Source organism: Platichthys flesus, chromosome 7 (assembly GCF_949316205.1).
Source record: "Platichthys flesus chromosome 7, fPlaFle2.1, whole genome shotgun sequence".
Taxonomy (NCBI): domain Eukaryota; kingdom Metazoa; phylum Chordata; class Actinopteri; order Pleuronectiformes; family Pleuronectidae; genus Platichthys; species Platichthys flesus.
The window spans coordinates 3,299,399-3,325,870 of NC_084951.1; the positions used below are offsets into that span (position 1 = coordinate 3,299,399).

The 26,472-nt window shown below is 38.3% G+C and overlaps 25 non-coding genes across 25 annotated transcripts; all 25 read right to left on the reverse strand.

The window, feature by feature from the left end:
• Positions 1-693: 693 nt before the first annotated feature.
• LOC133957548 (5S ribosomal RNA) lies at positions 694-812 on the reverse strand. The gene has a single exon (XR_009921335.1). It is a non-coding gene; the product is annotated as a 5S ribosomal RNA (ribosomal RNA).
• A 926-nt stretch (positions 813-1,738) lies between these two features.
• On the reverse strand, positions 1,739-1,857 carry LOC133957857 (5S ribosomal RNA). Its single transcript, XR_009921625.1, has one exon. It is a non-coding gene; the product is annotated as a 5S ribosomal RNA (ribosomal RNA).
• A 926-nt stretch (positions 1,858-2,783) lies between these two features.
• On the reverse strand, positions 2,784-2,902 carry LOC133957549 (5S ribosomal RNA). The gene has a single exon (XR_009921336.1). It is a non-coding gene; the product is annotated as a 5S ribosomal RNA (ribosomal RNA).
• Positions 2,903-3,828: 926 nt separating this feature from the next.
• On the reverse strand, positions 3,829-3,947 carry LOC133957550 (5S ribosomal RNA). The gene has a single exon (XR_009921337.1). It is a non-coding gene; the product is annotated as a 5S ribosomal RNA (ribosomal RNA).
• A 926-nt stretch (positions 3,948-4,873) lies between these two features.
• On the reverse strand, positions 4,874-4,992 carry LOC133957669 (5S ribosomal RNA). The gene has a single exon (XR_009921448.1). It is a non-coding gene; the product is annotated as a 5S ribosomal RNA (ribosomal RNA).
• A 926-nt stretch (positions 4,993-5,918) lies between these two features.
• LOC133957551 (5S ribosomal RNA) lies at positions 5,919-6,037 on the reverse strand. Its single transcript, XR_009921338.1, has one exon. It is a non-coding gene; the product is annotated as a 5S ribosomal RNA (ribosomal RNA).
• A 926-nt stretch (positions 6,038-6,963) lies between these two features.
• On the reverse strand, positions 6,964-7,082 carry LOC133957552 (5S ribosomal RNA). Its single transcript, XR_009921339.1, has one exon. It is a non-coding gene; the product is annotated as a 5S ribosomal RNA (ribosomal RNA).
• A 926-nt stretch (positions 7,083-8,008) lies between these two features.
• LOC133957553 (5S ribosomal RNA) lies at positions 8,009-8,127 on the reverse strand. Its single transcript, XR_009921340.1, has one exon. It is a non-coding gene; the product is annotated as a 5S ribosomal RNA (ribosomal RNA).
• Positions 8,128-9,053: 926 nt separating this feature from the next.
• Positions 9,054-9,172, reverse strand: LOC133957670 (5S ribosomal RNA). The gene has a single exon (XR_009921449.1). It is a non-coding gene; the product is annotated as a 5S ribosomal RNA (ribosomal RNA).
• Positions 9,173-10,098: 926 nt separating this feature from the next.
• LOC133957554 (5S ribosomal RNA) lies at positions 10,099-10,217 on the reverse strand. Its single transcript, XR_009921341.1, has one exon. It is a non-coding gene; the product is annotated as a 5S ribosomal RNA (ribosomal RNA).
• Positions 10,218-11,142: 925 nt separating this feature from the next.
• Positions 11,143-11,261, reverse strand: LOC133957708 (5S ribosomal RNA). Its single transcript, XR_009921484.1, has one exon. It is a non-coding gene; the product is annotated as a 5S ribosomal RNA (ribosomal RNA).
• Positions 11,262-12,186: 925 nt separating this feature from the next.
• LOC133957556 (5S ribosomal RNA) lies at positions 12,187-12,305 on the reverse strand. The gene has a single exon (XR_009921343.1). It is a non-coding gene; the product is annotated as a 5S ribosomal RNA (ribosomal RNA).
• Positions 12,306-13,229: 924 nt separating this feature from the next.
• On the reverse strand, positions 13,230-13,348 carry LOC133957769 (5S ribosomal RNA). The gene has a single exon (XR_009921542.1). It is a non-coding gene; the product is annotated as a 5S ribosomal RNA (ribosomal RNA).
• Positions 13,349-14,273: 925 nt separating this feature from the next.
• On the reverse strand, positions 14,274-14,392 carry LOC133957856 (5S ribosomal RNA). Its single transcript, XR_009921624.1, has one exon. It is a non-coding gene; the product is annotated as a 5S ribosomal RNA (ribosomal RNA).
• A 925-nt stretch (positions 14,393-15,317) lies between these two features.
• Positions 15,318-15,436, reverse strand: LOC133957819 (5S ribosomal RNA). Its single transcript, XR_009921589.1, has one exon. It is a non-coding gene; the product is annotated as a 5S ribosomal RNA (ribosomal RNA).
• Positions 15,437-16,361: 925 nt separating this feature from the next.
• Positions 16,362-16,480, reverse strand: LOC133957820 (5S ribosomal RNA). The gene has a single exon (XR_009921590.1). It is a non-coding gene; the product is annotated as a 5S ribosomal RNA (ribosomal RNA).
• Positions 16,481-17,405: 925 nt separating this feature from the next.
• Positions 17,406-17,524, reverse strand: LOC133957810 (5S ribosomal RNA). Its single transcript, XR_009921580.1, has one exon. It is a non-coding gene; the product is annotated as a 5S ribosomal RNA (ribosomal RNA).
• A 925-nt stretch (positions 17,525-18,449) lies between these two features.
• Positions 18,450-18,568, reverse strand: LOC133957557 (5S ribosomal RNA). Its single transcript, XR_009921344.1, has one exon. It is a non-coding gene; the product is annotated as a 5S ribosomal RNA (ribosomal RNA).
• Positions 18,569-19,493: 925 nt separating this feature from the next.
• Positions 19,494-19,612, reverse strand: LOC133957559 (5S ribosomal RNA). Its single transcript, XR_009921345.1, has one exon. It is a non-coding gene; the product is annotated as a 5S ribosomal RNA (ribosomal RNA).
• Positions 19,613-20,537: 925 nt separating this feature from the next.
• LOC133957661 (5S ribosomal RNA) lies at positions 20,538-20,656 on the reverse strand. The gene has a single exon (XR_009921440.1). It is a non-coding gene; the product is annotated as a 5S ribosomal RNA (ribosomal RNA).
• Positions 20,657-21,581: 925 nt separating this feature from the next.
• On the reverse strand, positions 21,582-21,700 carry LOC133957560 (5S ribosomal RNA). Its single transcript, XR_009921346.1, has one exon. It is a non-coding gene; the product is annotated as a 5S ribosomal RNA (ribosomal RNA).
• Positions 21,701-22,625: 925 nt separating this feature from the next.
• Positions 22,626-22,744, reverse strand: LOC133957667 (5S ribosomal RNA). The gene has a single exon (XR_009921446.1). It is a non-coding gene; the product is annotated as a 5S ribosomal RNA (ribosomal RNA).
• Positions 22,745-23,668: 924 nt separating this feature from the next.
• Positions 23,669-23,787, reverse strand: LOC133957727 (5S ribosomal RNA). The gene has a single exon (XR_009921502.1). It is a non-coding gene; the product is annotated as a 5S ribosomal RNA (ribosomal RNA).
• A 925-nt stretch (positions 23,788-24,712) lies between these two features.
• LOC133957561 (5S ribosomal RNA) lies at positions 24,713-24,831 on the reverse strand. The gene has a single exon (XR_009921347.1). It is a non-coding gene; the product is annotated as a 5S ribosomal RNA (ribosomal RNA).
• Positions 24,832-25,756: 925 nt separating this feature from the next.
• LOC133957668 (5S ribosomal RNA) lies at positions 25,757-25,875 on the reverse strand. Its single transcript, XR_009921447.1, has one exon. It is a non-coding gene; the product is annotated as a 5S ribosomal RNA (ribosomal RNA).
• Between the last annotated feature and the right edge of the window lie 597 nt (positions 25,876-26,472).

The following is a 26,472-nucleotide window of genomic DNA, read 5'->3' on the forward strand; positions in this document are numbered from 1 at the left end:
AGTAATTTCTCCCTGCTCTTTCACCCTTCTCTCCAAATATGACATTTTTAGGGTGATATGTTAATTTGACATGAATATAGTAGTGTTTCGAATATCAAATGTCATTTGAATGTTCAATCTCATCCTCCACCTATGATGATCTCCGACTGAATATCCTTTCTTGCTTTGATTGCCAGTCTTTACTGCTCATTCAAAAATGTGTCTCCTCTGAAGCAGGAGCAACACCAAGCTCTGATGGCAATACAGAGAATCATAACCATAACCAACACTTTCCTTTTATTTTGTGTCCATTGAAACTCATCTTTTGTTGTTGTTTATGTTAAATGAAAAGAATCTGAAGGTGCAATTTTATCATATTATTGCAAGAAACAAAATCATGACAATTTCCATCAGTAAGACTGTGAGGGTTTCATATACTGTTTCTTCCTTGATGGTGAGTAAACTCCCCGCTCTTTCATCCTTCTCTCCAAATAGGACATTTTTGAGAGTGATAGGTTACTAGTGCATGAATAAAGTAGTGTTTCGACTATCAAAAGTCATTTAAATGTTCACTCTTTTCCTTCAGTGATGATGTGTGTGTGTTCCATAGCCTGGTTTTCTTTGATGCTGAGTCTTTCGTGCTCTTTCAAAGGTGCTTCTCCTTTAAAGCAGCAGCAACAGTCCCCTCTGCTGGTTGCAAAGAAAATTGTTAAAAGCTTACAGCACCTGGTATTCCCAGGCGGTCTCCCATCCAAGTACTAACCAGGCCCGACCCTGCTTAGCTTCCGAGATCGGACGAGATCGGGCGTGTTCAGGGTGGTATGGCCGTAAGCGATTAACTCGACCCACAATACCTTATTTATACATGTGAATCACCACCATCATCAATAGTATGGTGGCTTTGTGACCATCCAAACTTGTTTTTTATTGTTATATAATGTTAAGGAAAAGACACTCAAGGTGCAATTTTCTCATAATATAGCAAGAAAAAAATCACTACAATAATTTAATAAGGTGCTTCAGTAATAATGTCAGGGTTTCATATACTGTTTCTTCCTTCATGGTGAGTAATTTCTCCCTGCTCTTTCACCCTTCTCTCCAAATATGACATTTTTAGGGTGATATGTTAATTTGACATGAATATAGTAGTGTTTCGAATATCAAATGTCATTTGAATGTTCAATCTCATCCTCCACCTATGATGATCTCCGACTGAATATCCTTTCCTGCTTTGATTGCCAGTCTTTCCTGCTCATTCAAAAATGTGTCTCCTCTGAAGCAGGAGCAACACCAAGCTCTGATGGCAATACAGAGAATCATAACCATAACCAACACTTTCCTTTTATTTTGTGTCCATTGAAACTCATCTTTTGTTGTTGTTTATGTTAAATGAAAAGAATCTGAAGGTGCAATTTTATCATATTATTGCAAGAAACAAAATCATGACAATTTCCATCAGTAAGACTGTGAGGGTTTCATATACTGTTTCTTCCTTGATGGTGAGTAAACTCCCCGCTCTTTCATCCTTCTCTCCAAATAGGACATTTTTGAGAGTTATAGGTTACTAGTGCATGAATAAAGTAGTGTTTCGACTATCAAAAGTCATTTAAATGTTCACTCTTTTCCTTCAGTGATGATGTGTGTGTGTTCCATAGCCTGGTTTTCTTTGATGCTGAGTCTTTCGTGCTCTTTCAAAGGTGCTTCTCCTTTAAAGCAGCAGCAACAGTCCCCTCTGCTGGTTGCAAAGAAAATTGTTAAAAGCATACAGCACCTGGTATTCCCAGGCGGTCTCCCATCCAAGTACTAACCAGGTCCGACCCTGCTTAGCTTCAGAGATCGGACGAGATCGGGCGTGTTCAGGGTGGTATGGCCGTAAGCGATTAACTTGACCCACAATACCTTATTTATACATGTGAATCACCACCATCATCAATAGCATGGTTGCTTTGTGACCATCCAAACTTGTTTTTTATTGTTATATAATGTTAAGGAAAAGAGACTCAAGGTGCAATTTTCTCATAATATAGCAAGAAAAAAATCACTACCATAATTTAATAAGGTGCTTCAGTAATAATGTCAGGGTTTCATATACTGTTTCTTCCTTCATGGTGAGTAATTTCTCCCTGCTCTTTCACCCTTCTCTCCAAATATGACATTTTTAGGGTGATATGTTAATTTGACATGAATATAGTAGTGTTTCGAATATCAAATGTCATTTGAATGTTCAATCTCATCCTCCACCTATGATGATCTCCGACTGAATATCCTTTCCTGCTTTGATTGCCAGTCTTTCCTGCTCATTCAAAAATGTGTCTCCTCTGAAGCAGGAGCAACACCAAGCTCTGATGGCAATACAGAGAATCATAACCATAACCAACACTTTCCTTTTATTTTGTGTCCATTGAAACTCATCTTTTGTTGTTGTTTATGTTAAATGAAAAGAATCTGAAGGTGCAATTTTATCATATTATTGCAAGAAACAAAATCATGACAATTTCCATCAGTAAGACTGTGAGGGTTTCATATACTGTTTCTTCCTTGATGGTGAGTAAACTCCCCGCTCTTTCATCCTTCTCTCCAAATAGGACATTTTTGAGAGTGACAGGTTACTAGTGCATGAATAAAGTAGTGTTTCGACTATCAAAAGTCATTTAAATGTTCACTCTTTTCCTTCAGTGATGATGTGTGTGTGTTCCATAGCCTGGTTTTCTTTGATGCTGAGTCTTTCGTGCTCTTTCAAAGGTGCTCCTCCTTTAAAGCAGCAGCAACAGTCCCCTCTGCTGGTTGCAAAGAAAATTGTTAAAAGCTTACAGCACCTGGTATTCCCAGGCGGTCTCCCATCCAAGTACTAACCAGGCCCGACCCTGCTTAGCTTCCGAGATCGGACGAGATCGGGCGTGTTCAGGGTGGTATGGCCGTAAGCGATTAACTCGACCCACAATACCTTATTTATACATGTGAATCACCACCATCATCAATAGTATGGTGGCTTTGTGACCATCCAAACTTGTTTTTTATTGTTATATAATGTTAAGGAAAAGACACTCAAGGTGCAATTTTCTCATAATATAGCAAGAAAAAAATCACTACAATAATTTAATAAGGTGCTTCAGTAATAATGTCAGGGTTTCATATACTGTTTCTTCCTTCATGGTGAGTAATTTCTCCCTGCTCTTTCACCCTTCTCTCCAAATATGACATTTTTAGGGTGATATGTTAATTTGACATGAATATAGTAGTGTTTCGAATATCAAATGTCATTTGAATGTTCAATCTCATCCTCCACCTATGATGATCTCCGACTGAATATCCTTTCCTGCTTTGATTGCCAGTCTTTCCTGCTCATTCAAAAATGTGTCTCCTCTGAAGCAGGAGCAACACCAAGCTCTGATGGCAATACAGAGAATCATAACCATAACCAACACTTTCCTTTTATTTTGTGTCCATTGAAACTCATCTTTTGTTGTTGTTTATGTTAAATGAAAAGAATCTGAAGGTGCAATTTTATCATATTATTGCAAGAAACAAAATCATGACAATTTCCATCAGTAAGACTGTGAGGGTTTCATATACTGTTTCTTCCTTGATGGTGAGTAAACTCCCCGCTCTTTCATCCTTCTCTCCAAATAGGACATTTTTGAGAGTGATAGGTTACTAGTGCATGAATAAAGTAGTGTTTCGACTATCAAAAGTCATTTAAATGTTCACTCTTTTCCTTCAGTGATGATGTGTGTGTGTTCCATAGCCTGGTTTTCTTTGATGCTGAGTCTTTCGTGCTCTTTCAAAGGTGCTTCTCCTTTAAAGCAGCAGCAACAGTCCCCTCTGCTGGTTGCAAAGAAAATTGTTAAAAGCTTACAGCACCTGGTATTCCCAGGCGGTCTCCCATCCAAGTACTAACCAGGCCCGACCCTGCTTAGCTTCCGAGATCGGACGAGATCGGGCGTGTTCAGGGTGGTATGGCCGTAAGCGATTAACTCGACCCACAATACCTTATTTATACATGTGAATCACCACCATCATCAATAGTATGGTTGCTTTGTGACCATCCAAACTTGTTTTTTATTGTTATATAATGTTAAGGAAAAGAGACTCAAGGTGCAATTTTCTCATAATATAGCAAGAAAAAAATCACTACAATAATTTACTAAGGTGCTTCAGTAATAATGTCAGGGTTTCATATACTGTTTCTTCCTTCATGGTGAGTAATTTCTCCCTGCTCTTTCACCCTTCTCTCCAAATATGACATTTTTAGGGTGATATGTTAATTTGACATGAATATAGTAGTGTTTCGAATATCAAATGTCATTTGAATGTTCAATCTCATCCTCCACCTATGATGATCTCCGACTGAATATCCTTTCTTGCTTTGATTGCCAGTCTTTCCTGCTCATTCAAAAATGTGTCTCCTCTGAAGCAGGAGCAACACCAAGCTCTGATGGCAATACAGAGAATCATAACCATAACCAACACTTTCCTTTTATTTTGTGTCCATTGAAACTCATCTTTTGTTGTTGTTTATGTTAAATGAAAAGAATCTCAAGGTGCAATTTTATCATATTATTGCAAGAAACAAAATCATGACAATTTCCATCAGTAAGACTGTGAGGGTTTCATATACTGTTTCTTCCTTGATGGTGAGTAAACTCCCCGCTCTTTCATCCTTTTCTCCAAATAGGACATTTTTGAGAGTGACAGGTTACTAGTGCATGAATAAATTAGTGTTTCGACTATCAAAAGTCATTTAAATGTTCACTCTTTTCCTTCAGTGATGATGTGTGTGTGTTCCATAGCCTGGTTTTCTTTGATGCTGAGTCTTTCGTGCTCTTTCAAAGGTGCTCCTCCTTTAAAGCAGCAGCAACAGTCCCCTCTGCTGGTTGCAAAGAAAATTGTTAAAAGCTTACAGCACCTGGTATTCCCAGGCGGTCTCCCATCCAAGTACTAACCAGGCCCGACCCTGTTTAGCTTCCGAGATCGGACGAGATCGGGCGTGTTCAGGGTGGTATGGCCGTAAGCGATTAACTCGACCCACAATACCTTATTTATACATGTGAATCACCACCATCATCAATAGTATGGTTGCTTTGTGACCATCCAAACTTGTTTTTTATTGTTATATAATGTTAAGGAAAAGACACTCAAGGTGCAATTTTCTCATAATATAGCAAGAAAAAAATCACTACAATAATTTACTAAGGTGCTTCAGTAATAATGTCAGGGTTTCATATACTGTTTCTTCCTTCATGGTGAGTAATTTCTCCCTGCTCTTTCACCCTTCTCTCCAAATATGACATTTTTAGGGTGATATGTTAATTTGACATGAATATAGTAGTGTTTCGAATATCAAATGTCATTTGAATGTTCAATCTCATCCTCCACCTATGATGATCTCCGACTGAATATCCTTTCTTGCTTTGATTGCCAGTCTTTCCTGCTCATTCAAAAATGTGTCTCCTCTGAAGCAGGAGCAACACCAAGCTCTGATGGCAATACAGAGAATCATAACCATAACCAACACTTTCCTTTTATTTTGTGTCCATTGAAACTCATCTTTTGTTGTTGTTTATGTTAAATGAAAAGAATCTCAAGGTGCAATTTTATCATATTATTGCAAGAAACAAAATCATGACAATTTCCATCAGTAAGACTGTGAGGGTTTCATATACTGTTTCTTCCTTGATGGTGAGTAAACTCCCCGCTCTTTCATCCTTCTCTCCAAATAGGACATTTTTGAGAGTGATAGGTTACTAGTGCATGAATAAAGTAGTGTTTCGACTATCAAAAGTCATTTAAATGTTCACTCTTTTCCTTCAGTGATGATGTGTGTGTGTTCCATAGCCTGGTTTTCTTTGATGCTGAGTCTTTCGTGCTCTTTCAAAGGTGCTTCTCCTTTAAAGCAGCAGCAACAGTCCCCTCTGCTGGTTGCAAAGAAAATTGTTAAAAGCTTACAGCACCTGGTATTCCCAGGCGGTCTCCCATCCAAGTACTAACCAGGCCCGACCCTGCTTAGCTTCCGAGATCGGACGAGATCGGGCGTGTTCAGGGTGGTATGGCCGTAAGCGATTAACTCGACCCACAATACCTTATTTATACATGTGAATCACCACCATCATCAATAGTATGGTTGCTTTGTGACCATCCAAACTTGTTTTTTATTGTTATATAATGTTAAGGAAAAGAGACTCAAGGTGCAATTTTCTCATAATATAGCAAGAAAAAAATCACTACAATAATTTACTAAGGTGCTTCAGTAATAATGTCAGGGTTTCATATACTGTTTCTTCCTTCATGGTGAGTAATTTCTCCCTGCTCTTTCACCCTTCTCTCCAAATATGACATTTTTAGGGTGATATGTTAATTTGACATGAATATAGTAGTGTTTCGAATATCAAATGTCATTTGAATGTTCAATCTCATCCTCCACCTATGATGATCTCCGACTGAATATCCTTTCTTGCTTTGATTGCCAGTCTTTCCTGCTCATTCAAAAATGTGTCTCCTCTGAAGCAGGAGCAACACCAAGCTCTGATGGCAATACAGAGAATCATAACCATAACCAACACTTTCCTTTTATTTTGTGTCCATTGAAACTCATCTTTTGTTGTTGTTTATGTTAAATGAAAAGAATCTCAAGGTGCAATTTTATCATATTATTGCAAGAAACAAAATCATGACAATTTCCATCAGTAAGACTGTGAGGGTTTCATATACTGTTTCTTCCTTGATGGTGAGTAAACTCCCCGCTCTTTCATCCTTCTCTCCAAATAGGACATTTTTGAGAGTGACAGGTTACTAGTGCATGAATAAAGTAGTGTTTCGACTATCAAAAGTCATTTAAATGTTCACTCTTTTCCTTCAGTGATGATGTGTGTGTGTTCCATAGCCTGGTTTTCTTTGATGCTGAGTCTTTCGTGCTCTTTCAAAGGTGCTCCTCCTTTAAAGCAGCAGCAACAGTCCCCTCTGCTGGTTGCAAAGAAAATTGTTAAAAGCTTACAGCACCTGGTATTCCCAGGCGGTCTCCCATCCAAGTACTAACCAGGCCCGACCCTGCTTAGCTTCCGAGATCGGACGAGATCGGGCGTGTTCAGGGTGGTATGGCCGTAAGCGATTAACTCGACCCACAATACCTTATTTATACATGTGAATCACCACCATCATCAATAGTATGGTGGCTTTGTGACCATCCAAACTTGTTTTTTATTGTTATATAATGTTAAGGAAAAGACACTCAAGGTGCAATTTTCTCATAATATAGCAAGAAAAAAATCACTACAATAATTTAATAAGGTGCTTCAGTAATAATGTCAGGGTTTCATATACTGTTTCTTCCTTCATGGTGAGTAATTTCTCCCTGCTCTTTCACCCTTCTCTCCAAATATGACATTTTTAGGGTGATATGTTAATTTGACATGAATATAGTAGTGTTTCGAATATCAAATGTCATTTGAATGTTCAATCTCATCCTCCACCTATGATGATCTCCGACTGAATATCCTTTCCTGCTTTGATTGCCAGTCTTTCCTGCTCATTCAAAAATGTGTCTCCTCTGAAGCAGGAGCAACACCAAGCTCTGATGGCAATACAGAGAATCATAACCATAACCAACACTTTCCTTTTATTTTGTGTCCATTGAAACTCATCTTTTGTTGTTGTTTATGTTAAATGAAAAGAATCTGAAGGTGCAATTTTATCATATTATTGCAAGAAACAAAATCATGACAATTTCCATCAGTAAGACTGTGAGGGTTTCATATACTGTTTCTTCCTTGATGGTGAGTAAACTCCCCGCTCTTTCATCCTTCTCTCCAAATAGGACATTTTTGAGAGTGATAGGTTACTAGTGCATGAATAAAGTAGTGTTTCGACTATCAAAAGTCATTTAAATGTTCACTCTTTTCCTTCAGTGATGATGTGTGTGTGTTCCATAGCCTGGTTTTCTTTGATGCTGAGTCTTTCGTGCTCTTTCAAAGGTGCTTCTCCTTTAAAGCAGCAGCAACAGTCCCCTCTGCTGGTTGCAAAGAAAATTGTTAAAAGCTTACAGCACCTGGTATTCCCAGGCGGTCTCCCATCCAAGTACTAACCAGGCCCGACCCTGCTTAGCTTCCGAGATCGGACGAGATCGGGCGTGTTCAGGGTGGTATGGCCGTAAGCGATTAACTCGACCCACAATACCTTATTTATACATGTGAATCTTCACCATCATCAATAGCATGGTTGCTTTGTGACCATCCAAACTTGTTTTTTATTGTTATATAATGTTAAGGAAAAGACACTCAAGGTGCAATTTTCTCATAATATAGCAAGAAAAAAATCACTACAATAATTTAATAATGTCCTTCAGTAATAATGTCAGGGTTTCATATACTGTTTCTTCCTTCATGGTGAGTAATTTCTCCCTGCTCTTTCACCCTTCTCTCCAAATATGACATTTTTAGGGTGATATGTTAATTTGACATGAATATAGTAGTGTTTCGAATATCAAATGTCATTTGAATGTTCAATCTCATCCTCCACCTATGATGATCTCCGACTGAATATCCTTTCTTGCTTTGATTGCCAGTCTTTCCTGCTCATTCAAAAATGTGTCTCCTCTGAAGCAGGAGCAACACCAAGCTCTGATGGCAATACAGAGAATCATAACCATAACCAACACTTTCCTTTTATTTTGTGTCCATTGAAACTCATCTTTTGTTGTTGTTTATGTTAAATGAAAAGAATCTCAAGGTGCAATTTTATCATATTATTGCAAGAAACAAAATCATGACAATTTCCATCAGTAAGACTGTGAGGGTTTCATATACTGTTTCTTCCTTGATGGTGAGTAAACTCCCCGCTCTTTCATCCTTTTCTCCAAATAGGACATTTTTGAGAGTGACAGGTTACTAGTGCATGAATAAATTAGTGTTTCGACTATCAAAAGTCATTTAAATGTTCACTCTTTTCCTTCAGTGATGATGTGTGTGTGTTCCATAGCCTGGTTTTCTTTGATGCTGAGTCTTTCGTGCTCTTTCAAAGGTGCTCCTCCTTTAAAGCAGCAGCAACAGTCCCCTCTGCTGGTTGCAAAGAAAATTGTTAAAAGCTTACAGCACCTGGTATTCCCAGGCGGTCTCCCATCCAAGTACTAACCAGGCCCGACCCTGTTTAGCTTCCGAGATCGGACGAGATCGGGCGTGTTCAGGGTGGTATGGCCGTAAGCGATTAACTCGACCCACAATACCTTATTTATACATGTGAATCACCACCATCATCAATAGTATGGTTGCTTTGTGACCATCCAAACTTGTTTTTTATTGTTATATAATGTTAAGGAAAAGACACTCAAGGTGCAATTTTCTCATAATATAGCAAGAAAAAAATCACTACAATAATTTACTAAGGTGCTTCAGTAATAATGTCAGGGTTTCATATACTGTTTCTTCCTTCATGGTGAGTAATTTCTCCCTGCTCTTTCACCCTTCTCTCCAAATATGACATTTTTAGGGTGATATGTTAATTTGACATGAATATAGTAGTGTTTCGAATATCAAATGTCATTTGAATGTTCAATCTCATCCTCCACCTATGATGATCTCCGACTGAATATCCTTTCTTGCTTTGATTGCCAGTCTTTCCTGCTCATTCAAAAATGTGTCTCCTCTGAAGCAGGAGCAACACCAAGCTCTGATGGCAATACAGAGAATCATAACCATAACCAACACTTTCCTTTTATTTTGTGTCCATTGAAACTCATCTTTTGTTGTTGTTTATGTTAAATGAAAAGAATCTCAAGGTGCAATTTTATCATATTATTGCAAGAAACAAAATCATGACAATTTCCATCAGTAAGACTGTGAGGGTTTCATATACTGTTTCTTCCTTGATGGTGAGTAAACTCCCCGCTCTTTCATCCTTCTCTCCAAATAGGACATTTTTGAGAGTGATAGGTTACTAGTGCATGAATAAAGTAGTGTTTCGACTATCAAAAGTCATTTAAATGTTCACTCTTTTCCTTCAGTGATGATGTGTGTGTGTTCCATAGCCTGGTTTTCTTTGATGCTGAGTCTTTCGTGCTCTTTCAAAGGTGCTTCTCCTTTAAAGCAGCAGCAACAGTCCCCTCTGCTGGTTGCAAAGAAAATTGTTAAAAGCTTACAGCACCTGGTATTCCCAGGCGGTCTCCCATCCAAGTACTAACCAGGCCCGACCCTGCTTAGCTTCCGAGATCGGACGAGATCGGGCGTGTTCAGGGTGGTATGGCCGTAAGCGATTAACTCGACCCACAATACCTTATTTATACATGTGAATCACCACCATCATCAATAGTATGGTTGCTTTGTGACCATCCAAACTTGTTTTTTATTGTTATATAATGTTAAGGAAAAGAGACTCAAGGTGCAATTTTCTCATAATATAGCAAGAAAAAACTCACTACAATAATTTACTAAGGTGCTTCAGTAATAATGTCAGGGTTTCATATACTGTTTCTTCCTTCATGGTGAGTCATTTCTCCCTGCTCTTTCACCCTTCTCTCCAAATATGACATTTTTAGGGTGATATGTTAATTTGACATGAATATAGTAGTGTTTCGAATATCAAATGTCATTTGAATGTTCAATCTCATCCTCCACCTATGATGATCTCCGACTGAATATCCTTTCTTGCTTTGATTGCCAGTCTTTCCTGCTCATTCAAAAATGTGTCTCCTCTGAAGCAGGAGCAACACCAAGCTCTGATGGCAATACAGAGAATCATAACCATAACCAACACTTTCCTTTTATTTTGTGTCCATTGAAACTCATCTTTTGTTGTTGTTTATGTTAAATGAAAAGAATCTGAAGGTGCAATTTTATCATATTATTGCAAGAAACAAAATCATGACAATTTCCATCAGTAAGACTGTGAGGGTTTCATATACTGTTTCTTCCTTGATGGTGAGTAAACTCCCCGCTCTTTCATCCTTCTCTCCAAGTAGGACATTTTGAGAGTGATAGGTTACTAGTGCATGAATAAAGTAGTGTTTCGACTATCAAAAGTCATTTAAATGTTCACTCTTTTCCTTCAGTGATGATGTGTGTGTGTTCCATAGCCTGGTTTTCTTTGATGCTGAGTCTTTCGTGCTCTTTCAAAGGTGCTTCTCCTTTAAAGCAGCAGCAACAGTCCCCTCTGCTGGTTGCAAAGAAAATTGTTAAAATCTTACAGCACCTGGTATTCCCAGGCGGTCTCCCATCCAAGTACTAACCAGGCCCTACCCTGCTTAGCTTCCGAGATCGGACGAGATCGGGCGTGTTCAGGGTGGTATGGCCGTAAGCGATTAACTCGACCCACAAAACCTTATTTATACATGTGAATCGCCACCATCATCAATAGCATGGTTGCTTTGTGACCATCCAAACTTGTTTTTTATTGTTATATAATGTTAAGGAAAAGAGACTCAAGGTGCAATTTTCTCATAATATAGCAAGAAAAAAATCACTACAATAATTTAATAATGTCCTTCAGTAATAATGTCAGGGTTTCATATACTGTTTCTTCCTTCATGGTGAGTAATTTCTCCCTGCTCTTTCACCCTTCTCTCCAAATATGACATTTTTAGGGTGATATGTTAATTTGACATGAATATAGTAGTGTTTCGAATATCAAATGTCATTTGAATGTTCAATCTCATCCTCCACCTATGATGATCTCCGACTGAATATCCTTTCTTGCTTTGATTGCCAGTCTTTCCTGCTCATTCAAAAATGTGTCTCCTCTGAAGCAGGAGCAACACCAAGCTCTGATGGCAATACAGAGAATCATAACCATAACCAACACTTTCCTTTTATTTTGTGTCCATTGAAACTCATCTTTTGTTGTTGTTTATGTTAAATGAAAAGAATCTGAAGGTGCAATTTTATCATATTATTGCAAGAAACAAAATCATGACAATTTCCATCAGTAAGACTGTGAGGGTTTCATATACTGTTTCTTCCTTGATGGTGAGTAAACTCCCCGCTCTTTCATCCTTCTCTCCAAATAGGACATTTTGAGAGTGATAGGTTACTAGTGCATGAATAAAGTAGTGTTTCGACTATCAAAAGTCATTTAAATGTTCACTCTTTTCCTTCAGTGATGATGTGTGTGTGTTCCATAGCCTGGTTTTCTTCGATGCTGAGTCTTTCGTGCTCTTTCAAAGGTGCTTCTCCTTTAAAGCAGCAGCAACAGTCCCCTCTGCTGGTTGCAAAGAAAATTGTTAAAAGCTTACAGCACCTGGTATTCCCAGGCGGTCTCCCATCCAAGTACTAACCAGGCCCGACCCTGCTTAGCTTCCGAGATCGGACGAGATCGGGCGTGTTCAGGGTGGTATGGCCGTAAGCGATTAACTCGACCCACAATACCTTATTTATACATGTGAATCTTCACCATCATCAATAGCATGGTTGCTTTGTGACCATCCAAACTTGTTTTTTATTGTTATATAATGTTAAGGAAAAGACACTCAAGGTGCAATTTTCTCATAATATAGCAAGAAAAAAATCACTACAATAATTTAATAATGTCCTTCAGTAATAATGTCAGGGTTTCATATACTGTTTCTTCCTTCATGGTGAGTAATTTCTCCCTGCTCTTTCACCCTTCTCTCCAAATATGACATTTTTAGGGTGATATGTTAATTTGACATGAATATAGTAGTGTTTCGAATATCAAATGTCATTTGAATGTTCAATCTCATCCTCCACCTATGATGATCTCCGACTGAATATCCTTTCTTGCTTTGATTGCCAGTCTTTCCTGCTCATTCAAAAATGTGTCTCCTCTGAAGCAGGAGCAACACCAAGCTCTGATGGCAATACAGAGAATCATAACCATAACCAACACTTTCCTTTTATTTGTGTCCATTGAAACTCATCTTTTGTTGTTGTTTATCTTAAATGAAAAGAATCTGAAGGTGCAATTTTATCATATTATTGCAAGAAACATAATCATGACAATTTCCATCAGTAAGACTGTGAGGGTTTCATATACTGTTTCTTCCTTGATGGTGAGTAAACTCCCCGCTCTTTCATCCTTCTTTCCAAATAGGACATTTTGAGAGTGATAGGTTACTAGTGAATGAATAAAGTAGTGTTTCGACTATCAAAAGTCATTTAAATGTTCACTCTTTTCCTTCAGTGATGATGTGTGTGTGTTCCATAGCCTGGTTTTCTTTGATGCTGAGTCTTTCGTGCTCTTTCAAAGGTGCTTCTCCTTTAAAGCAGCAGCAACAGTCCCCTCTGCTGGTTGCAAAGAAAATTGTTAAAAGCTTACAGCACCTGGTATTCCCAGGCGGTCTCCCATCCAAGTACTAACCAGGCCCGACCCTGCTTAGCTTGCGAGATCGGACGAGATCGGGCGTGTTCAGGGTGGTATGGCCGTAAGCGATTAACTCGACCCACAATACCTTATTTATACATGTGAATCGCCACCATCATCAATAGCATGGTTGCTTTGTGACCATCCAAACTTGTTTTTTATTGTTATATAGTGTTAAGGAAAAGACACTCAAGGTGCAATTTTCTCAGAATATAGCAAGAAAAAAATCACTACAATAATTTAATAAAGTCCTTCAGTAATAATGTCAGGGTTTCATATACTGTTTCTTCCTTCATGGTGAGTAATTTCTCCCTGCTCTTTCACCCTTCTCTCCAAATATGACATTTTTAGGGTGATATGTTAATTTGACATGAATATAGTAGTGTTTCGAATATCAAATGTCATTTGAATGTTCAATCTCATCCTCCACCTATGATGATCTCCGACTGAATATCCTTTCTTGCTTTGATTGCCAGTCTTTCCTGCTCATTCAAAAATGTGTCTCCTCTGAAGCAGGAGCAACACCAAGCTCTGATGGCAATACAGAGAATCATAACCATAACCAACACTTTCCTTTTATTTTGTGTCCATTGAAACTCATCTTTTGTTGTTGTTTATGTTAAATGAAAAGAATCTGAAGGTGCAATTTTATCATATTATTGCAAGAAACAAAATCATGACAATTTCCATCAGTAAGACTGTGAGGGTTTCATATACTGTTTCTTCCTTGATGGTGAGTAAACTCCCCGCTCTTTCATCCTTCTCTCCAAATAGGACATTTTGAGAGTGATAGGTTACTAGTGCATGAATAAAGTAGTGTTTCGACTATCAAAAGTCATTTAAATGTTCACTCTTTTCCTTCAGTGATGATGTGTGTGTGTTCCATAGCCTGGTTTTCTTTGATGCTGAGTCTTTCGTGCTCTTTCAAAGGTGCTTCTCCTTTAAAGCAGCAGCAACAGTCCCCTCTGCTGGTTGCAAAGAAAATTGTTAAAATCCTACAGCACCTGGTATCCCCAGGCGGTCTCCCATCCAAGTACTAACCAGGCCCGACCCTGCTTAGCTTCCGAGATCGGACGAGATCGGGCGTGTTCAGGGTGGTATGGCCGTAAGCGATTAACTCGACCCACAATACCTTATTTATACATGTGAATCGCCACCATCATCAATAGCATGGTTGCTTTGTGACCATCCAAACTTGTTTTTTATTGTTATATAATGTTAAGGAAAAGACACTCAAGGTGCAATTTTCTCATAATATAGCAAGAAAAAAATCACTACAATAATTTAATAATGTCCTTCAGTAATAATGTCAGGGTTTCATATACTGTTTCTTCCTTCATGGTGAGTAATTTCTCCCTGCTCTTTCACCCTTCTCTCCAAATATGACATTTTTAGGGTGATATGTTAATTTGACATGAATATAGTAGTGTTTCGAATATCAAATGTCATTTGAATGTTCAATCTCATCCTCCACCTATGATGATCTCCGACTGAATATCCTTTCTTGCTTTGATTGCCAGTCTTTCCTGCTCATTCAAAAATGTGTCTCCTCTGAAGCAGGAGCAACACCAAGCTCTGATGGCAATACAGAGAATCATAACCATAACCAACACTTTCCTTTTATTTTGTGTCCATTGAAACTCATCTTTTGTTGTTGTTTATGTTAAATGAAAAGAATCTGAAGGTGCAATTTTATCATATTATTGCAAGAAACAAAATCATGACAATTTCCATCAGTAAGACTGCGAGGGTTTCATATACTGTTTCTTCCTTGATGGTGAGTAAACTCCCCGCTCTTTCATCCTTCTCTCCAAATAGGACATTTTGAGAGTGATAGGTTACTAGTGAATGAATAAAGTAGTGTTTCGACTATCAAAAGTCATTTAAATGTTCACTCTTTTCCTTCAGTGATGATGTGTGTGTGTTCCATAGCCTGGTTTTCTTTGATGCTGAGTCTTTCGTGCTCTTTCAAAGGTGCTTCTCCTTTAAAGCAGCAGCAACAGTCCCCTCTGCTGGTTGCAAAGAAAATTGTTAAAAGCTTACAGCACCTGGTATTCCCAGGCGGTCTCCCATCCAAGTACTAACCAGGCCCGACCCTGCTTAGCTTGCGAGATCGGACGAGATCGGGCGTGTTCAGGGTGGTATGGCCGCAAGCGATTAACTCGACCCACAATACCTTATTTATACATGTGAATCGCCACCATCATCAATAGCATGGTTGCTTTGTGACCATCCAAACTTGTTTTTTATTGTTATATAATGTTAAGGAAAAGACACTCAAGGTGCAATTTTCTCATAATATAGCAAGAAAAAAATCACTACAATAATTTAATAATGTCCTTCAGTAATAATGTCAGGGTTTCATATACTGTTTCTTCCTTCATGGTGAGTAATTTCTCCCTGCTCTTTCACCCTTCTCTCCAAATATGACATTTTTAGGGTGATATGTTAATTTGACATGAATATAGTAGTGTTTCGAATATCAAATGTCATTTGAATGTTCAATCTCATCCTCCACCTATGATGATCTCCGACTGAATATCCTTTCTTGCTTTGATTGCCAGTCTTTCCTGCTCATTCAAAAATGTGTCTCCTCTGAAGCAGGAGCAACACCAAGCTCTGATGGCAATACAGAGAATCATAACCATAACCAACACTTTCCTTTTATTTTGTGTCCATTGAAACTCATCTTTTGTTGTTGTTTATGTTAAATGAAAAGAATCTGAAGGTGCAATTTTATCATATTATTGCAAGAAACAAAATCATGACAATTTCCATCAGTAAGACTGTGAGGGTTTCATATACTGTTTCTTCCTTGATGGTGAGTAAACTCCCCGCTCTTTCATCCTTCTCTCCAAATAGGACATTTTGAGAGTGATAGGTTACTAGTGAATGAATAAAGTAGTGTTTCGACTATCAAAAGTCATTTAAATGTTCACTCTTTTCCTTCAGTGATGATGTGTGTGTGTTCCATAGCCTGGTTTTCTTTGATGCTGAGTCTTTCGTGCTCTTTCAAAGGTGCTTCTCCTTTAAAGCAGCAGCAACAGTCCCCTCTGCTGGTTGCAAAGAAAATTGTTAAAAGCTTACAGCACCTGGTATTCCCAGGCGGTCTCCCATCCAAGTACTAACCAGGCCCGACCCTGCTTAGCTTGCGAGATCGGACGAGATCGGGCGTGTTCAGGGTGGTATGGCCGCAAGCGATTAACTCGACCAACAATACCTTATTTATACATGTGAATCGCCACCATCATCAATAGCATGGTTGCTTTGTGACCATCCAAACTTGTTTTTTATTGTTATATAATGTTAAGGAAAAGACACTCAAGGTGCAATTTTCTCATAATATAGCAAGAAAAAAATCACTACAATAATTTAATAATGTCCTTCAGTAATAATGTCAGGGTTTCATATACTGTTTCTTCCTTCATGGTGAGTAATTTCTCCCTGCTCTTTCACCCTTCTCTCCAAATATGACATTTTTAGGGTGATATGTTAATTTGACATGAATATAGTAGTGTTTCGAATATCAAATGTCATTTGAATGTTCAATCTCATCCTCCACCTATGATGATCTCCGACTGAATATCCTTTCTTGCTTTGATTGCCAGTCTTTCCTGCTCATTCAAAAATGTGTCTCCTCTGAAGCAGGAGCAACACCAAGCTCTGATGGCAATACAGAGAATCATAACCATAACCAACACTTTCCTTTTATTTTGTGTCCATTGAAACTCATCTTTTGTTGTTGTTTATCTTAAATGAAAAGAATCTGAAGGTGCAATTTTATCATATTATTGCAAGAAACAAAATCATGACAATTTCCATCAGTAAGACTGTGAGGGTTTCATATACTGTTTCTTCCTTGATGGTGAGTAAACTCCCCGCTCTTTCATCCTTCTCTCCAAATAGGACATTTTGAGAGTGATAGGTTACTAGTGAATGAATAAAGTAGTGTTTCGACTATCAAAAGTCATTTAAATGTTCACTCTTTTCCTTCAGTGATGATGTGTGTGTGTTCCATAGCCTGGTTTTCTTTGATGCTGAGTCTTTCGTGCTCTTTCAAAGGTGCTTCTCCTTTAAAGCAGCAGCAACAGTCCCCTCTGCTGGTTGCAAAGAAAATTGTTAAAAGCTAACAGCACCTGGTATTCCCAGGCGGTCTCCCATCCAAGTACTAACCAGGCCCGACCCTGCTTAGCTTCCGAGATCGGACAAGATCGGGCGTGTTCAGGGTGGTATGGCCGTAAGCGATTAACTCAACCCACAATACCTTATTTATACATGTGAATCGCCACCATCATCAATAGCATGGTTGCTTTGTGACCATCCAAACTTGTTTTTTATTGTTATATAATGTTAAGGAAAAGACACTCAAGGTGCAATTTTCTCAGAATATAGCAAGAAAAAAATCACTACAATAATTTAATAAAGTCCTTCAGTAATAATGTCAGGGTTTCATATACTGTTTCTTCCTTCATGGTGAGTAATTTCTCCCTGCTCTTTCACCCTTCTCTCCAAATATGACATTTTTAGGGTGATATGTTAATTTGACATGAATATAGTAGTGTTTCGAATATCAAATGTCATTTGAATGTTCAATCTCATCCTCCACCTATGATGATCTCCGACTGAATATCCTTTCTTGCTTTGATTGCCAGTCTTTCCTGCTCATTCAAAAATGTGTCTCCTCTGAAGCAGGAGCAACACCAAGCTCTGATGGCAATACAGAGAATCATAACCATAACCAACACTTTCCTTTTATTTTGTGTCCATTGAAACTCATCTTTTGTTGTTGTTTATGTTAAATGAAAAGAATCTGAAGGTGCAATTTTATCATATTATTGCAAGAAACAAAATCATGACAATTTCCATCAGTAAGACTGTGAGGGTTTCATATACTGTTTCTTCCTTGATGGTGAGTAAACTCCCCGCTCTTTCATCCTTCTCTCCAAATAGGACATTTTGAGAGTGATAGGTTACTAGTGCATGAATAAAGTAGTGTTTCGACTATCAAAAGTCATTTAAATGTTCACTCTTTTCCTTCAGTGATGATGTGTGTGTGTTCCATAGCCTGGTTTTCTTTGATGCTGAGTCTTTCGTGCTCTTTCAAAGGTGCTTCTCCTTTAAAGCAGCAGCAACAGTCCCCTCTGCTGGTTGCAAAGAAAATTGTTAAAAGCTTACAGCACCTGGTATTCCCAGGCGGTCTCCCATCCAAGTACTAACCAGGCCCGACCCTGCTTAGCTTCCGAGATCGGACGAGATCGGGCGTGTTCAGGGTGGTATGGCCGTAAGCGATTAACTCGACCCACAATACCTTATTTATACATGTGAATCGCCACCATCATCAATAGCATGGTTGCTTTGTGACCATCCAAACTTGTTTTTTATTGTTATATAATGTTAAGGAAAAGACACTCAAGGTGCAATTTTCTCATAATATAGCAAGAAAAAAATCACTACAATAATTTAATAATGTCCTTCAGTAATAATGTCAGGGTTTCATATACTGTTTCTTCCTTCATGGTGAGTAATTTCTCCCTGCTCTTTCACCCTTCTCTCCAAATATGACATTTTTAGGGTGATATGTTAATTTGACATGAATATAGTAGTGTTTCGAATATCAAATGTCATTTGAATGTTCAATCTCATCCTCCACCTATGATGATCTCCGACTGAATATCCTTTCTTGCTTTGATTGCCAGTCTTTCCTGCTCATTCAAAAATGTGTCTCCTCTGAAGCAGGAGCAACACCAAGCTCTGATGGCAATACAGAGAATCATAACCATAACCAACACTTTCCTTTTATTTTGTGTCCATTGAAACTTATCTTTTGTTGTTGTTTATGTTAAATGAAAAGAATCTGAAGGTGCAATTTTATCATATTATTGCAAGAAACAAAATCATGACAATTTCCATCAGTAAGACTGTGAGGGTTTCATATACTGTTTCTTCCTTGATGGTGAGTAAACTCCCCGCTCTTTCATCCTTCTCTCCAAATAGGACATTTTGAGAGTGATAGGTTACTAGTGCATGAATAAAGTAGTGTTTCGACTATCAAAAGTCATTTAAATGTTCACTCTTTTCCTTCAGTGATGATGTGTGTGTGTTCCATAGCCTGGTTTTCTTTGATGCTGAGTCTTTCGTGCTCTTTCAAAGGTGTTTCTCCTTTAAAGCAGCAGCAACAGTCCCCTCTGCTGGTTGCAAAGAAAATTGTTAAAAGCTTACAGCACCTGGTATTCCCAGGCGGTCTCCCATCCAAGTACTAACCAGGCCCGACCCTGCTTAGCTTCCGAGATCGGACGAGATCGGGCGTGTTCAGGGTGGTATGGCCGTAAGCGATTAACTCGACCCACAATACCTTATTTATACATGTGAATCGCCACCATCATCAATAGCATGGTTGCTTTGTGACCATCCAAACTTGTTTTTTATTGTTATATAATGTTAAGGAAAAGACACTCAAGGTGCAATTTTCTCATAATATAGCAAGAAAAAAATCACTACAATAATTTAATAATGTCCTTCAGTAATAATGTCAGGGTTTCATATACTGTTTCTTCCTTCATGGTGAGTAATTTCTCCCTGCTCTTTCACCCTTCTCTCCAAATATGACATTTTTAGGGTGATATGTTAATTTGACATGAATATAGTAGTGTTTCGAATATCAAATGTCATTTGAATGTTCAATCTCATCCTCCACCTATGATGATCTCCGACTGAATATCCTTTCTTGCTTTGATTGCCAGACTTTCCTGCTCATTCAAAAATGTGTCTCCTCTGAAGCAGGAGCAACACCAAGCTCTGATGGCAATACAGAGAATCATAACCATAACCAACACTTTCCTTTTATTTTGTGTCCATTGAAACTCATCTTTTGTTGTTGTTTATCTTAAATGAAAAGAATCTGAAGGTGCAATTTTATCATATTATTGCAAGAAACAAAATCATGACAATTTCCATCAGTAAGACTGTGAGGGTTTCATATACTGTTTCTTCCTTGATGGTGAGTAAACTCCCCGCTCTTTCATCCTTCTCTCCAAATAGGACATTTTGAGAGTGATAGGTTACTAGTGCATGAATAAAGTAGTGTTTCGACTATCAAAAGTCATTTAAATGTTCACTCTTTTCCTTCAGTGATGATGTGTGTGTGTTCCATAGCCTGGTTTTCTTTGATGCTGAGTCTTTCGTGCTCTTTCAAAGGTGCTTCTCCTTAAAAGTAGCAGCAACAGTCCCCTCTGCTGGTTGCAAAGAAAATTGTTAAAAGCTTACAGCACCTGGTATTCCCAGGCGGTCTCCCATCCAAGTACTAACCAGGCCCGGCCCTGCTTAGCTTCCGAGATCGGACGAGATCGGGCGTGTTCAGGGTGGTATGGCCGTAAGCGATTAACTCGACCCACAATACCTTATTTATACATGTGAATCGCCACCATCATCAATAGCATGGTTGCTTTGTGACCATCCAAACTTGTTTTTTATTGTTATATAATGTTAAGGAAAAGACACTCAAGGTGCAATTTTCTCATAATATAGCAAGAAAAAAATCACTACAATAATTTAATAATGTCCTTCAGTAATAATGTCAGGGTTTCATATACTGTTTCTTCCTTCATGGTGAGTAATTTCTCCCTGCTCTTTCACCCTTCTCTCCAAATATGACATTTTTAGGGTGATATGTTAATTTGACATGAATATAGTAGTGTTTCGAATATCAAATGTCATTTGAATGTTCAATCTCATCCTCCACCTATGATGATCTCCGACTGAATATCCTTTCTTGCTTTGATTGCCAGTCTTTCCTGCTCATTCAAAAATGTGTCTCCTCTGAAGCAGGAGCAACACCAAGCTCTGATGGCAATACAGAGAATCATAACCATAACCAACACTTTCCTTTTATTTTGTGTCCATTGAAACTCATCTTTTGTTGTTGTTTATGTTAAATGAAAAGAATCTGAAGGTGCAATTTTATCATATTATTGCAAGAAACAAAATCATGACAATTTCCATCAGTAAGACTGTGAGGGTTTCATATACTGTTTCTTCCTTGATGGTGAGTAAACTCCCCGCTCTTTCATCCTTCTCTCCAAATAGGACATTTTGAGAGTGATAGGTTACTAGTGCATGAATAAAGTAGTGTTTCGACTATCAAAAGTCATTTAAATGTTCACTCTTTTCCTTCAGTGATGATGTGTGTGTGTTCCATAGCCTGGTTTTCTTTGATGCTGAGTCTTTCGTGCTCTTTCAAAGGTGCTTCTCCTTTAAAGCAGCAGCAACAGTCCCCTCTGCTGGTTGCAAAGAAAATTGTTAAAAGCTTACAGCACCTGGTATTCCCAGGCGGTCTCCCATCCAAGTACTAACCAGGCCCGACCCTGCTTAGCTTCCGAGATCGGACGAGATCGGGCGTGTTCAGGGTGGTATGGCCGTAAGCGATTACCTCGACCCACAATACCTTATTTATACATGTGAATCGCCACCATCATCAATAGCATGGTTGCTTTGTGACCATCCAAACTTGTTTTTTATTGTTATATAATGTTAAGGAAAAGACACTCAAGGTGCAATTTTCTCATAATATAGCAAGAAAAAAATCACTACAATAATTTAATAATGTCCTTCAGTAATAATGTCAGGGTTTCATATACTGTTTCTTCCTTCATGGTGAGTAATTTCTCCCTGCTCTTTCACCCTTCTCTCCAAATATGACATTTTTAGGGTGATATGTTAATTTGACATGAATATAGTAGTGTTTCGAATATCAAATGTCATTTGAATGTTCAATCTCATCCTCCACCTATGATGATCTCCGACTGAATATCCTTTCTTGCTTTGATTGCCAGTCTTTCCTGCTCATTCAAAAATGTGTCTCCTCTGAAGCAGGAGCAACACCAAGCTCTGATGGCAATACAGAGAATCATAACCATAACCAACACTTTCCTTTTATTTTGTGTCCATTGAAACTCATCTTTTGTTGTTGTTTATGTTAAATGAAAAGAATCTGAAGGTGCAATTTTATCATATTATTGCAAGAAACAAAATCATGACAATTTCCATCAGTAAGACTGTGAGGGTTTCATATACTGTTTCTTCCTTGATGGTGAGTAAACTCCCCGCTCTTTCATCCTTCTCTCCAAATAGGACATTTTGTGAGTGATAGGTTACTAGTGCATGAATAAAGTAGTGTTTCGACTATCAAAAGTCATTTAAATGTTCACTCTTTTCCTTCAGTGATGATGTGTGTGTGTTCCATAGCCTGGTTTTCTTTGATGCTGAGTCTTTCGTGCTCTTTCAAAGGTGCTTCTCCTTTAAAGCAGCAGCAACAGTCCCCTCTGCTGGTTGCAAAGAAAATTGTTAAAAGCTTACAGCACCTGGTATTCCCAGGCGGTCTCCCATCCAAGTACTAACCAGGCCCGACCCTGCTTAGCTTCCGAGATCGGACGAGATCGGGCGTGTTCAGGGTGGTATGGCCATAAGCGATTAACTCGACCCACAATACCTTATTTATACATGTGAATGGCCACCATCATCAATAGCATGGTTGCTTTGTGACCATCCAAACTTGTTTTTTATTGTTATATAATGTTAAGGAAAAGACACTCAAGGTGCAATTTTCTCATAATATAGCAAGAAAAAAATCACTACAATAATTTAATAATGTCCTTCAGTAATAATGTCAGGGTTTCATATACTGTTTCTTCCTTCATGGTGAGTAATTTCTCCCTGCTCTTTCACCCTTCTCTCCAAATATGACATTTTTAGGGTGATATGTTAATTTGACATGAATATAGTAGTGTTTCGAATATCAAATGTCATTTGAATGTTCAATCTCATCCTCCACCTATGATGATCTCCGACTGAATGTCCTTTCTTGCTTTGATTGCCAGTCTTTCCTGCTCATTCAAAAATGTGTCTCCTCTGAAGCAGGAGCAACACCAAGCTCTGATGGCAATACAGAGAATCATAACCATAACCAACACTTTCCTTTTATTTTGTGTCCATTGAAACTCATCTTTTGTTGTTGTTTATGTTAAATGAAAAGAATCTGAAGGTGCAATTTTATCATATTATTGCAAGAAACAAAATCATGACAATTTCCATCAGTAAGACTGTGAGGGTTTCATATACTGTTTCTTCCTTGATGGTGAGTAAACTCCCCGCTCTTTCATCCTTCTCTCCAAATAGGACATTTTGAGAGTGATAGGTTACTAGTGCATGAATAAAGTAGTGTTTCGACTATCAAAAGTCATTTAAATGTTCACTCTTTTCCTTCAGTGATGATGTGTGTGTGTTCCATAGCCTGGTTTTCTTTGATGCTGAGTCTTTCGTGCTCTTTCAAAGGTGCTTCTCCTTTAAAGTAGCAGCAACAGTCCCCTCTGCTGGTTGCAAAGAAAATTGTTAAATCTTACAGCACCTGGTATTCCCAGGCGGTCTCCCATCCAAGTACTAACCAGGCCCGACCCTGCTTAGCTTCCGAGATCGGACGAGATCGGGCGTGTTCAGGGTGGTATGGCCGTAAGCGATTAACTCGACCCACAATACCTTATTTATACATGTGAATCGCCACCATCATCAATAGCATGGTTGCTTTGTGACCATCCAAACTTGTTTTTTATTGTTATATAATGTTAAGGAAAAGACACTCAAGGTGCAATTTTCTCATAATATAGCAAGAAAAAAATCACTACAATAATTTAATAATGTCCTTCAGTAATAATGTCAGGGTTTCATATACTGTTTCTTCCTTCATGGTGAGTAATTTCTCCCTGCTCTTTCACCCTTCTCTCCAAATAAGACATTTTTAGGGTGATATGTTAATTTGACATGAATATAGTAGTGTTTCGAATATCAAATGTCATTTGAATGTTCAATCTCATCCTCCACCTATGATGATCTCCGACTGAATATCCTTTCTTGCTTTGATTGCCAGTCTTTCCTGCTCATTCAAAAATGTGTCTCCTCTGAAGCAGGAGCAACACCAAGCTCTGATGGCAATACAGAGAATCATAACCATAACCAACACTTTCCTTTTATTTTGTGTCCATTGAAACTCATCTTTTGTTGTTGTTTATGTTAAATGAAAAGAATCTGAAGGTGCAATTTTATCATATTATTGCAAGAAACAAAATCATGACAATTTCCATCAGTAAGACTGTGAGGGTTTCATATACTGTTTCTTCCTTGATGGTGAGTAAACTCCCCGCTCTTTCATCCTTCTCTCCAAATAGGACATTTTGAGAGTGATAGGTTACTAGTGCATGAATAAAGTAGTGTTTCGACTATCAAAAGTCATTTAAATGTTCACTCTTTTCCTTCAGTGATGATGTGTGTGTGTTCCATAGCCTGGTTTTCTTTGATGCTGAGTCTTTCGTGCTCTTTCAAAGGTGCTTCTCCTTTAAAGCAGCAGCAACAGTCCCCTCTGCTGGTTGCAAAGAAAATTGTTAAAAGCTTACAGCACCTGGTATTCCCAGGCGGTCTCCCATCCAAGTACTAACCAGGCCCGACCCTGCTTAGCTTCCGAGATCGGACGAGATCGGGCGTGTTCAGGGTGGTATGGCCGTAAGCGATTACCTCGACCCACAATACCTTATTTATACATGTGAATCGCCACCATCATCAATAGCATGGTTGCTTTGTGACCATCCAAACTTGTTTTTTATTGTTATATAATGTTAAGGAAAAGACACTCAAGGTGCAATTTTCTCATAATATAGCAAGAAAAAAATCACTACAATAATTTAATAATGTCCTTCAGTAATAATGTCAGGGTTTCATATACTGTTTCTTCCTTCATGGTGAGTAATTTCTCCCTGCTCTTTCACCCTTCTCTCCAAATATGACATTTTTAGGGTGATATGTTAATTTGACATGAATATAGTAGTGTTTCGAATATCAAATGTCATTTGAATGTTCAATCTCATCCTCCACCTATGATGATCTCCGACTGAATATCCTTTCTTGCTTTGATTGCCAGTCTTTCCTGCTCATTCAAAAATGTGTCTCCTCTGAAGCAGGAGCAACACCAAGCTCTGATGGCAATACAGAGAATCATAACCATAACCAACACTTTCCTTTTATTTTGTGTCCATTGAAACTCATCTTTTGTTGTTGTTTATGTTAAATGAAAAGAATCTGAAGGTGCAATTTTATCATATTATTGCAAGAAACAAAATCATGACAATTTCCATCAGTAAGACTGTGAGGGTTTCATATACTGTTTCTTCCTTGATGGTGAGTAAACTCCCCGCTCTTTCATCCTTCTCTCCAAATAGGACATTTTGTGAGTGATAGGTTACTAGTGCATGAATAAAGTAGTGTTTCGACTATCAAAAGTCATTTAAATGTTCACTCTTTTCCTTCAGTGATGATGTGTGTGTGTTCCATAGCCTGGTTTTCTTTGATGCTGAGTCTTTCGTGCTCTTTCAAAGGTGCTTCTCCTTTAAAGCAGCAGCAACAGTCCCCTCTGCTGGTTGCAAAGAAAATTGTTAAAAGCTTACAGCACCTGGTATTCCCAGGCGGTCTCCCATCCAAGTACTAACCAGGCCCGACCCTGCTTAGCTTCCGAGATCGGACGAGATCGGGCGTGTTCAGGGTGGTATGGCCATAAGCGATTAACTCGACCCACAATACCTTATTTATACATGTGAATGGCCACCATCATCAATAGCATGGTTGCTTTGTGACCATCCAAACTTGTTTTTTATTGTTATATAATGTTAAGGAAAAGACACTCAAGGTGCAATTTTCTCATAATATAGCAAGAAAAAAATCACTACAATAATTTAATAATGTCCTTCAGTAATAATGTCAGGGTTTCATATACTGTTTCTTCCTTCATGGTGAGTAATTTCTCCCTGCTCTTTCACCCTTCTCTCCAAATATGACATTTTTAGGGTGATATGTTAATTTGACATGAATATAGTAGTGTTTCGAATATCAAATGTCATTTGAATGTTCAATCTCATCCTCCACCTATGATGATCTCCGACTGAATGTCCTTTCTTGCTTTGATTGCCAGTCTTTCCTGCTCATTCAAAAATGTGTCTCCTCTGAAGCAGGAGCAACACCAAGCTCTGATGGCAATACAGAGAATCATAACCATAACCAACACTTTCCTTTTATTTTGTGTCCATTGAAACTCATCTTTTGTTGTTGTTTATGTTAAATGAAAAGAATCTGAAGGTGCAATTTTATCATATTATTGCA